This window comes from Carica papaya, chromosome 9 (genome assembly GCF_054855325.1).
Source record: "Carica papaya isolate Zhongbai chromosome 9, ASM5485532v1, whole genome shotgun sequence".
NCBI lineage: Eukaryota > Viridiplantae > Streptophyta > Magnoliopsida > Brassicales > Caricaceae > Carica > Carica papaya.
The window spans coordinates 21236191-21250907 of record NC_142317.1 but is presented as its reverse complement, the minus strand read 5'-3'; the positions used below and the strand labels follow the sequence as shown (position 1 = coordinate 21250907).

At 33.3% G+C, this 14717-nt stretch overlaps 1 pseudogene; it reads left to right on the top strand.

The window, feature by feature from the left end:
* The first annotated feature begins 631 nt into the window (after positions 1–631).
* LOC148240171 (alkaline/neutral invertase E, chloroplastic pseudogene) lies at positions 632–1460 on the top strand (annotated as a pseudogene).
* Positions 1461–14717: the final 13257 nt, after the last annotated feature.

The following is a 14717-nucleotide window of genomic DNA, read 5'->3' as shown; positions in this document are numbered from 1 at the left end:
TAGAATTATTACTCATTGTATTTTTGGTTGCTTCTGAATGGTGCAACTCCCTAGAATGATGGAGATTGTATAGTTTATAGCTTATATTTTTTGAGATAGTTCATAGCTTACATGCTTTACACCATGGAGTTATTGTTTATGCATTAAGTATGTTTGTAACATGTTGGTGGAAATAGCAGATTATGATCTAACTCACTAGCCTACATGAATCGACCATTATTTAAATTTATAAATTGGTAACTAATAGATCTTATTTGTTTACCTTCTTTTCTTGTGGTATCTCCAGTTAATCCTTATTTTTTTTCTTACAACCACTATTTTATTATGCCTTACTCTGTTCACATGAAATGCTTGCTCTAAAATGGATTTGTTGATCTTATCCAGGCACTAAATAATCGCCTACTTGCTTTTTCATTCCACATCAGGGAGTATTATTGGATTGATTTGTGAAAACTGAATGAGATTTATTTTTACAAGACTGAGGAGTAGTCATATGATGCAGTTAATAAGTTCAACATTTACCTTGATCAAAATTCTCCTTGGTTGGTGGAATGGATGCCTAATAAAGCAGGTTATCTAATTGGAAACTTACAGGCGACACACGGATTTCCAATTTTTTTCTCTAGGAAACATGTGGTCTATTGTAAGAAGTTTGGCAATAGCTGATCAATCACATGCCATACTGGATCTTATTGAAGTGAAATGGGCAGATTTAGTAACAGACATGCCATTCAAGATATGTTATCTCACTCTTGAAGGTTAGGAGCGCAAATAATCACTTGTAGTGATGCAAAAAACACATAAGATATTTGCTCTCGTATTATTTATTTATGATCTATTTTTTCATTATCTTTAACATTTCTCACTACATTTCCTTCTTATGCAGGCCTTGGTCTTACTATAATGGTGGTTCTTGGCCAAACTCTGCTATGGCAGGTTAGTTTGTTATGATTAAATATTCTCTCTGCTGCTAATTTTTTTTCATTGCTCCAAAGAACCCTTTGTAGAAGTTATATTTAGGTATAAGTTTCCTGAGTTGTCATGCTTGGATCCAATAGAATATGACACATTGTTGATGTTTTATAAAATAAAGCAATAATAAAGGAATGAAGGCAGTGCGGCTTAAGATTTTAAAAATGAACTTTTTACAGCTTACTGTTGTAGCCATAAAGATGAAAAGACCAGAAATCGCTGCAAGAGCTATTGAAGTTGCTGAAAAACGCATATTAAGAGACAAATGGCTTGAATACTTTGACACAAAAAGAGGAAGGTTCATTAGAAAACAAGCACAGTTATTCCAAACATGGTTAATTGTTAGATACCTTGTGGTTAAGCTTCTACTTGTAGACCCAAGTGCAGCCAAAATTTTTATAACTAAAGAGGATTCTAAGCTTGTCAATGCCTTCTCTTACATGATAAGTGTTAACCCCAAGAGAAAGTGTTGTCGGAAGAACTCCTGAAAGGCTTATAAAATATAAGAATATGAAGTTTCTTTCACACAAGGATAGGTAACTTCAATTTGTGGCTCAACTTACTTATATGAAAAACTTAAATGTATAACAATCAACTTTTGAGCAATGATTCGTGTATCATAGGATCTTAATTTAAAGGTGATATGTTGATTTAGGATTAGCATTAGCTTGAAACATCTTCCTAGATTGGAGATTAAACAAATTGTTTCTTGTTTACAGACTTTATATCATATACATAGTACTATAGGAGTGAAAGGCATTCAAAATCAGGAATACCCTTACATTATTTTAACTCTACTGTTCGATTATGACATTTTCTATATCTTGTAAATCATTTGGATTGGTTATGGTATTTTTCAGTCTCATAAATCATCATCGTGCCATCTAAATTAATGCTTGACAATAGAACTTTTTAATACATTTCCTCGGTTGAGTCCAGATCAGTTGAAAAAATTCAACTGCTATGTAAAGCATTGTCTGAGAGAGTGATTAGAGAGTGATGATAAGATATTTCTTGCAAACTCATATTTTATTCATTACATAGTTTTGCATTACTACAGACTTGTAAGTTTTAAATTTTTAGCATCAGCTCATAAAGGAAACTAAACGTATAGGATTCAACAACTTTTGCTTCATTTGGTTCTAGCATTAGCCACGATCTTTCTCTCAATCTATACCACAAAAAATATCAAAAACAAAAAAATAAATATATTACTAATAACAATAGAAATTAACCTCATATATATGTATATATTTTCAATTTGTACATGAAGAAATTACGAAAAAATTTTAGGTTGTGGGTCACAGTGAGAAACTATATTGTAAAAATAGATATAGTATAGTATAGTATTAGAAGTTAAAATATTTGTATACGTATCTAATTATCCCATTGGCTTTAATTTCTAAACAAGTTTAATCATTTTCTTAAGAAATTTAATTGCTACATTTCTCAAATATTTTATAATTTAATGATATATTACAATTTTAATATTTAAACTCTCTTATTTATGTTTTTTGAGAACTCAATTCTAGTTGATCTTCCATATATGAAGGATTATGAAATAAAATTTCATTCAGTGAATTCAAGCTAAAAATATGAGTGGTTCAAAAATAAAATTAATTAATATATACCTCATTCAGCTGTAAAGGATTACTAGTAACTACAAAAAAAGTAAAAATTGAACCGAATGAACAAGACATATTTAATACCGCTTAACGTAAGTACAAGTATATACTTTTGGACATATTTAATTTAGATTGTACTTTTATGTTTTTCTGTTATTTAGGGTAGAGAGGTAATTTCATGAAAAGTCAAATATGTGATTTGAGTTAGTTTGTAGTCTGAAACTTAGGAATTGTTGGAAGAATATGACTCCTTATAACGAATCTACTTTATAATTACTATCTAATTGTGCGTTATGCGTTAGGACAAAAAAAGAGAACTTACCTCTATAATGCTTCCAGTCTAGCTCTTGCTTTCCTATTTCATTTCCTTATGTTTTTCCTCCTCTTTCTCCCGATTATTTTCTAACTCTTCTTATATTTCTAGATCACCTAAAATTGATCACATCGTAACACAATAACAAATGTGAGGATAAGATTATGAAGAAATTATATTGTGGTGAAGAAATTAATAGAAATAATTTTATAAAAAAACTATCTTATTGTTTTCTATCTAAATATTGCATCGTAAATATAGATCATAGCATTAAAGAAAGATTGAAAGAAAAGTCAAAAGCATCAAGAAAGAAAAAAAACATAAAAGCGTCATAATCTATTTTTAAACTTATGTAATCAAATATTTTAGAGTTTTAACATTATTTTTCATTCTAAAGTATGTAATCTTTAAAAGAATTATTATAAGATTATACTTAAAAAAATATCTAAATATAGAGAATTGAATGCTTACTAGAAGTCAAAATTTAGAGATTTCTTTCTACATTACTCTTCAAAATTTAAAAATTAAAGAGATGGAAATCTTATTTTCATTATTTTGAACTTACGTAATAAAATATTTTAGAGTTTTAACATTTTTTTCATTATGTTTTCTATAAAAAAACTGTTATAAGATTACACTTAAAGAATAATAAATTTAAAGAATAGAAGGCTTATTAGAAGTTAATGTTTAAAGATTTCTTTTCTTCATTAGTCTTTAAAATTTAAAAATTTGATTACTACTTAAGCAATTAAAGAGATAAAAATCTTCTTTTCAAAAACTAAATATATAAATATATAATTATATTTAAGAAGATGTTATTAGTTCCTACCTTAATTATTAAAAGTAAAAATATTGATTATGCCTCAATTATCAAAAACTATTTTGTAACCTCTATTTAATTTAGGGATTTCGTTGCCATCCTCAACGATTCTGATGGTTCCTCCTTCACTTTAAAAGAGGACGTCAGGCTGCAGGGAAAGAGGGAGAGGAAGAAAATTCGCAGCAAGGGTAAACTGAAAGGAAGATTTTGTGTGATTCTTCAATCAGATTAATCAGCTAGTGGTGGAATCAGGAGCAGAACATGGGAGGAATCCGTTAATCAGATTAATGCAGTCACTGAGAACAAAGGTAAGTGAAATTTGACTCTCACCACTTGAGTAGAATCTTCTAAATTCTTTGAGATATTTTTTGGAAAGAAATGAGTTGATTTGGGAATAGGGAGATTTTTTTGAAATCATATTAGAACCAGGAGTAAAAATAAAAAAAATGGAGAGTGAGATCTAAGGAGAAACAGAAGATCAGACGAAATGATGGAATTATTGTGTGGACAGCTATGAGGAGAGGACAGAGGAGATATGCTAGAAACATTGGAGGAAAATTGAAAGGATGGGAATGTGAGAGGAATAGGAAATAAAAAAAAGGGGGAAATAGTGGTCTGAATATGATGTCTGTTTATAAATTATTATTCTGTTATCTTTTGTATTTAATTCCCTTGACATTTGTTTGGAAAATAGTGGTATTGTTGAGCATAAACAGGGAAACAAACTGGAAAAGGATTAAAAAATAAATAAATATAAAATTCTGGGAGGCAAATCTAGGTTAGCAGAGACAATATTCTCTGTGAGGGTGAAAGTGATGTTGTTTGGAAGTAGGAATAGGATTAACAACAGAAAAAACAAACTCTTGGAGACGATCTGGGTGAGGAGAGGCAGTGTTCTCTATGATGCACATGTAGGAAAGGATGAATTACACAAACTTTAATTAGATGTTTTCTTGATTTTAGATAGATGTAATGGTTAACCCTTATAGTCGAGGGATGTGAACACTATGCTTCGACGTACTTATTTTTAATTGGAGATAGAAGTTTATTGTATTTTTCGTGCTGGGAATATAAGTTCTTACGGTACCCCGACTCCCTATGGAGGTATGAGTTGTTACAGCTCTTATCCAATCATTTGAAATAAGAGGATCAAAGCACACAACTCCTCTACATGATCCATTCGATGGAACAAGAGATTTAATGCTTAACAATTGATCTATTTTTCTCTTATTTGTTTACTGATCATGTATATTTATCAATGTCGTTGATTGATTTGCATTCAATTTTTTTTAAAAGGATATCATAGATCACTTTCTTATAGCAATGTATAAAATGAAAGGAGATTCTAGTTGCGGTCCTAATTATTTCTATGACTTGCTTTCCACCTTCATGGCTAAATCTGAAATCACCTTATCAGACATGGATAAAGCTTTGTATGTGTATGTAATATATATCTCGATATAGATTTGAGTAGTTATTAACCATATTTGATTAATTGATGGGTTTAGTTATTTGGTTTTCTTCTCTTAATTAGCAAGGACAAATTATCTTATGCGGATTTCCCTAAGATTTATGCACTTTGCATCAAGATTAAAGGAGCCTCCTCAAGGTACATAAGTAATACTAATCATCACAACTTAAAACTCTTTAATTTGGAGTATTTATGTGTATTATTATTGATCTTAAAATAAATATTTAATAATAAAAATTCTCAAGTACAATTTTTGCTAGTAAAAATTTGTACATTTTAATATTTAAATGATATGTTCTGAGATGTATAGCCTAATTTGAACTCATACTCTTATAGATAAGGATGAAAGTACTTAGATATCAACCCAAAAGATAAATAATTATTAATTTAATTAACTATACATGTGTATACTTAATTAATTAAATAATTAGTTTAATAGCTTATGTGTTTCTTCTTTTACAAGAGATTATAAGTTTGAGTCAGATTGTATTTTTATGTGTATCATCATTTGAAAGTTATTTGTATTGTATTGTAATTAGTGTACATCACTTGACTAATCTCAAGTCAAATTGTATTTTTATGTGTATTCTTACTTGGAGATTATTTGTATTGTGTTATGATTGATGCATATAACTTAATTAATAGATGTAGCCAATTTTTGTTTTTTAAAAAATAATTAGCTGATATTAATTGCAGCATTCGCGCTTGTCAAATGGCATTGAAATGTGAGGAATTTGTCAAGGCATCTGATAAAAAGAGTAAAGAAGGGTAGTAAATGAATTTTATACTTATTTTTTATTGGAGATATTACTAATATATCTCTTTTTTTAGTTTTTTTTTTAATTTCTTTTTTTGAATAAAAATTGCATGGAAGAATTAGATGCAAACATGAATTCTCATTAGTGAAGGAAAAAATGAAAATCCCTCTTAAGATAATATTTTATTTTATATATACTATAAAATTTTATTTTCATGGATATCTTTTTTTTTTTTGGGACTTTGCGAAATTTTTAACTGAATTTAAATTTGCATACTTATACAGCATGAGTTTTACTTCATTGAAAATCTGTTTTGTCCGTTGCATAATTATAGGCATTGATAATTATAAGGAATTATAACAATATGATAGTAGTTAAAACTCTTATGTTCTATTTAAAATTTATCAGTTTAACATTAATTAAAAATGTAGAATATTTTATACTGTATAAGTTTGTAAATTTAAATTCAATTAAAAATTTTACGAAATCTATAAGAGAAAAAGATATATATGAAAATAAATTTTATAAAATATATAAAATAAAATATTACCTCAAGAAAGATTTTTATTTTTTCCTTCATTACTGAGAATTCATGTTTTGTTGCATTCATTGCATAGGCCACCTTTTTAAAAAAAAATTTAAAATTTCTTTAAAAAAACTCAGTAAAGAAATATATAAATAATATGTACAATAAAAAATAAGTATGAAATTCATTTACTAATTGATTTGATTTATGACATCGTCAATTATATATGAAAGTTTACCCTTCCTTACTCATTTCATCGGATGCCTTGACACGTGGGTATATATATATATATATATAAACATATAATTCATATATATGATGGTGTATGAGCAATCATATGTGGCACAAATCATATGTGGTACCAATAAGTATGAAATTCATTTGTGATCGGTGGTCGTGTTTACTCACTAAGTTCTGTCCTAACGGTGATCTTAACGTCCTCCATCAAAGGCAGCGAAATAAACGCTTCAACGAAGTTGTTGCCTGGTACGTACATACAACAACATTAATTATTTATATCTATAAAAATATATTATATGATTATACAATTGTTAATTTATTATTATGATATTCAGCGCAATTAGTATCGTGATATACATACAAAAATTATCTATATACACACACACACACACACATATATAAATTGATAAATTGAGAAGGTTATATATATATATATGTAGACACACACATTATATATTTATATAATTCCCAATTATAAGTATCTTCTTTAAAGTTTCTAACCTTTCCCTCTAACGGCCCCGGAAATTTAAATGGAATATATGTATTAAAAATCTCAAATGTGGAAGCGTAATAAAAATTTTGATTAACATCCCTTATACAATAACCAAAACGTACTCAAACATGAAGGAACAAACTAACTAAAAGAGATACTCGAAATAAAAACTATAAATATAACTATAAAGTCTTTAGGCGTCCGCTTCGCCGTCTTCCTGCGGAACGGGCTCGGGAACAACGTCTTCCTGATCTAAAATGGTTAAATAAGAGATGAGCTACACCAGCCCAGTAAAGACATCACACTACCTCACCGCCACGGAAGTAAAGGTGGGTAGAAAACAAAAATGACCAATGGAGCAGAATTTATAATGAACTCGTTTATTAACATAAAAACCTTTACTGTCCACTTACCTCGGCGAGATCCATGAAAACAACATATGAAAATAATAACCTTATAATATCATGAAATCATACACACTTTATAACTTAACATATATCACACCTTTACATTTCAATCATCAGGAAACAGATTTCCTCTTTTACCAGCCTACTAGTATCCCTGGGAATCCATAGGGGGTCCCCTCTACACGTGAACCATTAACATTTACAACCTGATTCCAGGGCTGTCCCCATACCCCGTCCGGTATGGGTGCCAAAATCATGAATCTCAATACCCCGTCCGGTATGAGGGTGAAACGGGCCGTCCCCATATCCCGTCCGGTATGGGCGCCAAAACACATGAGGTCTCCATACCCCGTCCGGTATGAGAGACCATGTTCCCGGTAGGGTTCCCTACGGACCCGGTCCGTCCACTACCTCCTAGGATATCTTGTTAGGCTGTCCACATTATCCACTTATCAATTCACATAACCTTTTTGCCTTTTTCCTTAATCTCAATCATTCAATCATACAAAATATGTAAACCAGTAATTGACACCAAATAAGACAATACAGTAACGGGTTCACCATAATACAAACCATAATAAAAGGAACCATAGTTCATGCATACGAGACCATAACATAATTACATTAAAAATCAAGCTGCATTTAATACTGGAAATTAAATCAAACAATAATAGACCAACACTGTATCAGATTCGGGCTCCGTTGGCAACCTTAATCAATTATACATCTATAAAGTCACACAGTACAGTTTAATTATTTATTTAGCTTTAATATCGTGATAGGAAATAGGGTGAAGGGTCCTTACCTGTTTCAGGGTCTGAAATCGACTCTACAGTGCGCCTACAGGCTGTCCCTAATTTCCCTGAATTTTTTTCGAAAAACTGAAAAGCACTACCGGTACCTGCACGTGACCCAGAAAATCCCAAAACATACCTAGGGCCCCTTTCGGCCAATATCGCAGTTCTGGCCGCCGTGCTCTGGCGACGGCGCTGCCGCTTGCAGTAGTGATTCGCCTCGAGTTGGCCATTTTCGGCTGAATTCGGCCACACTTGCATCGGTTCCTGTGATAAAACAACCCTAGGACCCTCGGTGGGCCAAAAAATCTTGAAAAACCAAGGCTTACCGGCGGCGGTGCTCTCGGGTGCGGCGGCTCCTCCAGCGTGAGTCGCGTTTTGATGTTTGGCTCTGATCAACCTGTAGAGAAAAGAACGATGATCACAATGGTATAAAATTTGCATTGAACGGAGGCCGGAAAGGGCCTCATCGGAGGTAAAAATTAAGGAGGGGCACGGCGGCGCTGCTAGGCTTCGGCTAGGTTTTTCGGTAGTTTGACCGGTGGTTTGGCTCCGGTTTGGCCATAGGCGGACTCAGCATCGAAAAACGAGTAAGGGGGAGAAACTTTACCTCGATCGACGGTCGGAAACTTCCCTGGTTCGGCGGCGGGTGGCGGCAGCCGGCTCCTCCAGCGTTTGGTTCTTCTTCTCCGGCAAGGCACTAGTGGCTAGGGTTTTTGTGGTCAGGTGTGGGTGGGGTTATTTATACCCTTTGCCTTTTAATCTCAACCGTCCATCAAGATTAAATCTGGACTGTTTGATCGCGATTTAATTGGGATTAAATTTGGGCCGTCCATCGCGATGCAATCTGGGTTGTCCGTGCCTGATTGAATCTGAACCGTCCGTGTGCGTGAATCTGGGCCGTCCATGCGCACGTTTGATCTGGGCCGTTCGTGCGCGCGGGAACGGATCTGGGCCGTCCTATCGCGGTACGCGGATTGCCCACGTGGCCCGTTCCCTAGTCAACGTTGCCTTGCTACGCGGCGGGTCCTGGTTGGCCGGGGCTGCTTACCGGACCGCTGACGTGGCTGCTGAGGTGGGTTCTGACGTGGCACAATTTTTTTAAATTGCGTTTTGACCCTCGATTTTCGATTTTCTTTTCAAAAACACCCCCAGAATCCAAATTTTCACCCTTTTTTCCCAAAATCAATTTCAATTAAATACAAATAATATTTTTACCCAATTTTATCATTATTATTATTTTTATTTTCATTAAATTAAATTAAATTAAATAAAAATCAAATAAATAAAAATAAAAATAATAAAATAAAATTTTATTTTACTTGGGTGTTACATTCCCCTTTGCACCTTCTTGATTCTCTCATATTTATTCATAAATATATATATATATGTATATATAGATACCATATTCATTTTCATCTTTATTAATTAATAAAATCTTCTTTTCATATTTTAATATGGTCATAAAATGTTAAAGTATAAGAGCCAAATTCAAATATGAAGGAATTTGGTTTACAAGTTCATGAACCTATTTGTATATTAATAAATTATTTATATTATATATTTTTACTAATCCATGTAATATTACAAGAAATAATTATATTTTAATAGTATATTAAACATATTCTTAAATATATTAAGTAGAATAAAGTATTAAAATTTTCAACAAGCTATTCGCATAACTTATCAAACTCTATTTCATATATTATGAACTTATTTAAATTTATTCATTTATTTATTTTTTTAAAAGATTTGTGACCTTCTCCTTTTTGCACAGGTTTTATGCATTCAACCTAGTATAGATTTTGTTTTACTTAATTATATGGCAAATTTTGTACCAAGTACAAATTTTATACTTGATGAATATTTCTCTAAGTTTAGGTTATTACTTGAGGATGTTTAAGCTTTTGTTTTGCATTTTGTTTCCTTTCTTAGTTGGATTCAAAAGTATAATAAGAATAATACATGGCTTAGTTAGAGATGAGTAAGGACTTCTGAAAGATAGATAATTGTTCATGAACCTCCTCAGTTTTTGCTTCACTTACTTGAGCATGATGGTTTTGGTCATTTACATGAGCATGATGGTTTTTGTTGTTAATTAATAATGATTTTATCTTTTAAAAAATAATGTTATATTAGATGCTATTGTATTGACTTCCATTGTATAAGTTGATTCAGAACTAAAAATAGATACTATTAAATTTATAGTTCAATCAAATAATAAAATAGAATCTAATTTGAATGAATTATTTAATATTATAATAAATAAGTGAATTAAATTATGTATATTTATTGTTTAAAATATAGTATTTGATGACCAATTGTGAGAACTTACACTTTAGTGAATAATGAGTGGCGATTGATGGTGACAACAATGAAATGCAACCAGCACAAAAATAAAAGCTTTGGTATCTTGTGAAAAAGTAGATCACATTTTCTTTAGGATTTAAGACAAAGATGAACTATTTTATTTTTAATTTTTTTTGGTATTCTTTGTTGTTGATATAAAAGTTAAACAACTTTTTTTTTTCAAGTAAAGAAATAGATAGGGTGGGCACAAAATGGACACATGAGTTCCTCTATTTATGGCATATTACCTAGCAACATTTCAATTTTGTTATAGTCTGAATCAACCACTAAAATTATATCGTCTATTGTCTAATTTTTAGCTGTAATAGGACTATAATATCCATTTAAAGGAAAAGAAATGAAAATAAAATTTAGAGTTTGGGTATAAATGAAAGAAATTTTCAAAAATTTGAGCTTTTAAGTAAATTTAGGGACTTAAATGAAAGTAGGTAAGAAAAAAGGAGGTAAAAACATAACTAAGGAGAAGTGGAAGGGGGAAAAGGAAATAAGGAGGATGGATGGCCTAGATTGGCCCACTTGAGGAGATCAGATGGAGAAGATTTAAAAGAAAAGGGACGGCCCAGATCGAGTCATAAAGATCCAACGGTTGAAGGAATGGGTATAAAAAGGGAAGAGTTTAGGGTTTTCTCTTCATTTTGAAAAGTAGCCGAAAAAAAGAGAGGGAGAAGAAAAAATAGCAATCGGGAAGAGAAGGATGAAGAGAGGGTCATGTGGGGAAGTAGAGAGGAAGAAAAAAGGAGAGGGAAGGAAGAGGGAAGGGAAAGGAAAAAAAAAGGAGGAAGGAGAAGAAAAGATAGGAGGGGCCGAACGGGACAAAAAGGGGAGCCAAAGAGCGACTGCCATGAGGGAAGAAGAAAAGAAGAGAGGGGCGGAGGCAGAAGAGTGTGGAAACTGAAGCAAAAGGAAGAAAGAGGAAGAGGAAACGATCGAGACGCAATATGACTGGGGAGACCGAGGCAAGCGAGGTAAAGTTCGTCCTTTTCATCTTTTCTTCCCCTATTTCCATTCAATCTATTTCTATTTTGCAGTAATCAATTTTTTAGGCGTAAAAATCACCATTCTAATTGCAAGCATGCAAGGGAGCCGTGGGTGACCGAGAGGAAGCGATCGGGAGCAAAGTCGAGGCCAAATCGCCCACGTCGAAAGGTAAAATCGTTCTATTTTAATGTTTTGATGGGGGTTGAGTGGCAGTGGGGTGGGGCTGGTGTCGGGCTAACCGCGCTGGCTCAGCCAGGCCACCCACCCGCATAGGAATCGAGAGGCTTCTTCGAGAATGGGGATAGCCGACCCATTCAGGAAGCCAAAGGGTCTTCCCCGAGCATGGAAATCCGATCCACCATTTTGGGTTCCGATTTTTCATCTAGGAAGCTAAAAAAGTCTTCCTCAGGAAACGAGAATTTAGTTTTCCTGGGAAGCTAAAAATTCTTTCTCAAAAAATTGGAATCCAATTCGCTGAATGTGGAGCCAAAAGGTTTTTTGGGTGCGAATCCTAATAGATTCAGGTATTTCATTGGGTGGCTGTTGGAACCCGTAATCTAATTAAATTAATTTTTAGTATTTCAAAGTATTTTAATTAATTATATCGTGTGTATAGGAAAATTTGGACATTTAGGCGGATATGGGAAGACGCGTAGGAGAGTAAGTATTTCTAAATCTCAACAAGGCTAAATTTTGAAAAGTGCATTCATTTTATAAAAATTATGAATTTTAAAATTTGGAGGGACATTGGCCCAATTTCGATGGAAAAACAAAACCCAAATTATGATCAGTAAACTTAAGCAATTAGAACCCTATGGGGAGACGAAATCAGAAAACATACCCAATGGACTGAGAGTTATCTGAACTGAGTTATTTTGACTTATGAAATATGAAATTGAAAGAAAAATTCCCAATTAAGGAAAAATTGAAAAAGAGAAAGAAAAAAAAAATTGTAAAAATAAGAAAAGAAAAGAAATAATTGAGGTTAAAAAATGATTATTTAAACAAATTGAGAATTTTGGAATAAGAAGGTATGAGTGAATAGGGTAGGAACCCTAAATATCTTCTTGTTTAGTCTGAATCGAGGAAGAGAGTGAGTGTGTGTGGCTGAAGTTCAGCAAGAATGTGAACCTTCACATGCATAGAGTCTTAAACCTAATGTAGACGTGGATAGGCATTTGTGTGAGTGTAGGCCACCTAGCAAACGTACCTGCTGTGGCCATTGTGTGATTTGTGTGTGTGCTATCCATGCGATGGGGGAATCCATTTCACATTTTCTCAATGATGACATAAACGGCATCGCGCGATGAAACCACAGAAATGACCGTTCGAGTGTATCTGTGATCTTTTGTATGTGTGTGATTATGTTTCGAGATTATAAACGATATTCGAGTGTATCTATGATCTTTTGTCTGTGCGATTATGTTTCAAAATGACGATTGATATTTGAGTGCATTTATGACTTTCGAGAGTATGGGAATAAACTTTTGAGGTTTGTATATGATATTCGAGAGAATTCATCCGATCGATCAGGAACATGTGAAATAGTGAAAATAAGAACATGAATTTGTACTGAAATATTTTTATTACTTTTGTTTCTTACTGTGTGTTTTGCATGATATTTTATCTGGGTTGAGAGAATAATAATACTTATTGAGTTAGTGAAGCTCATTATGTAACACCCTAAAATGAAATTGTAATGTAATTTAAAATTAATAAATGTAATTTTTTAATTTTTTTAAAATTTAATTTAGAGTAAAAATGAAGTAAAAATTGAAGGAGGATGAAAGTGGAAACAATTTTGGGGAAAAGGGGTGAAAATTTGGGTTCTGGGGATATTTTTGAAAGAAAAATAAAAAATCGGGGACTAAAATGTAATTTAGGAAAGTTTTGTCATGCCAAATGCTCGGTGAATTAGGACGCATTGTGTGGTAGCGGACGCTGATGCAGTGCCATGCGGGAGGCTACGTGGGCGATCGAAAGGCCCATATTAAATCGAAATGGATGGCCCAAATTGGATCGCAATGAATAGCCCAGATTCACTCCCCATTTAATTGCGATAAGACGGTCCAGATCAAACACGATGGACGGCCCAGATCAAAAGCGGACGGATATAAATAATCCCTATCCACACCAAATCCTAACCCTATCCATCAGAACCCCTCACTAGAGAAGAAGACCCAGTCGCTGGGAAAGAGACCGCCGCCACCTGCTGCCGCACCGAAGCCCTTTCTGACTTCCAAAAAAGATAAAAAAAATTTATTTTGCTCAAAATTAAATTCTAAACACAATCATGGCAAAATTGGAGCAAAAGGACTGGCCAATTGGCAAAAATATACAGGCAAAGCCCGGCGGCGCCACTACCTAAAATTTCACAAAACGCCTTCGATGAGGCCCTTCTCGATTTTTATTATGTGTAATTTTTCTACCATTGTGATCACTGTATCCTTCTCTACAAGTTGGCCAGAGCAAAACACCCAACTGCAGCTTGAGCTAGAGGAGCCGCCATATCGGAGCACCCCACCGCTGGTAAGTTTTGATTTTTTATGTTTTTTCAGCAAACCAAGGCTCCTTAAAGTATTTTCTCGCAGGAATTCATGCAAAGTCAGCCAAATTTAGCCAAAAAGGGCCGAAAATAGCCAACCTGAGATGGACTACCGCCGCAGGCGGTGGTGCCACCGCCGGAGCATGGCGAAGCTGCCGTGCCAGAATTCTAAAATTGGCCATATAGGCCCTAGGACTGATTTTGGGTTTGTTTGGGACATTTGTAGGTACTAATAGAGCATTTTAATTCCTAAAAAAAATTCAGAGAACACGAGAATCACCTGTAGGCGCAGTCGAACAGCTTAACTTTTCGGGCATCAAATCGAGTAAGGATCCCTCACCCTATTCCTTATCATAGAATTGAAGTCTAAATAAATAATAATCCGGTATTTTGTGCGAATTTGGA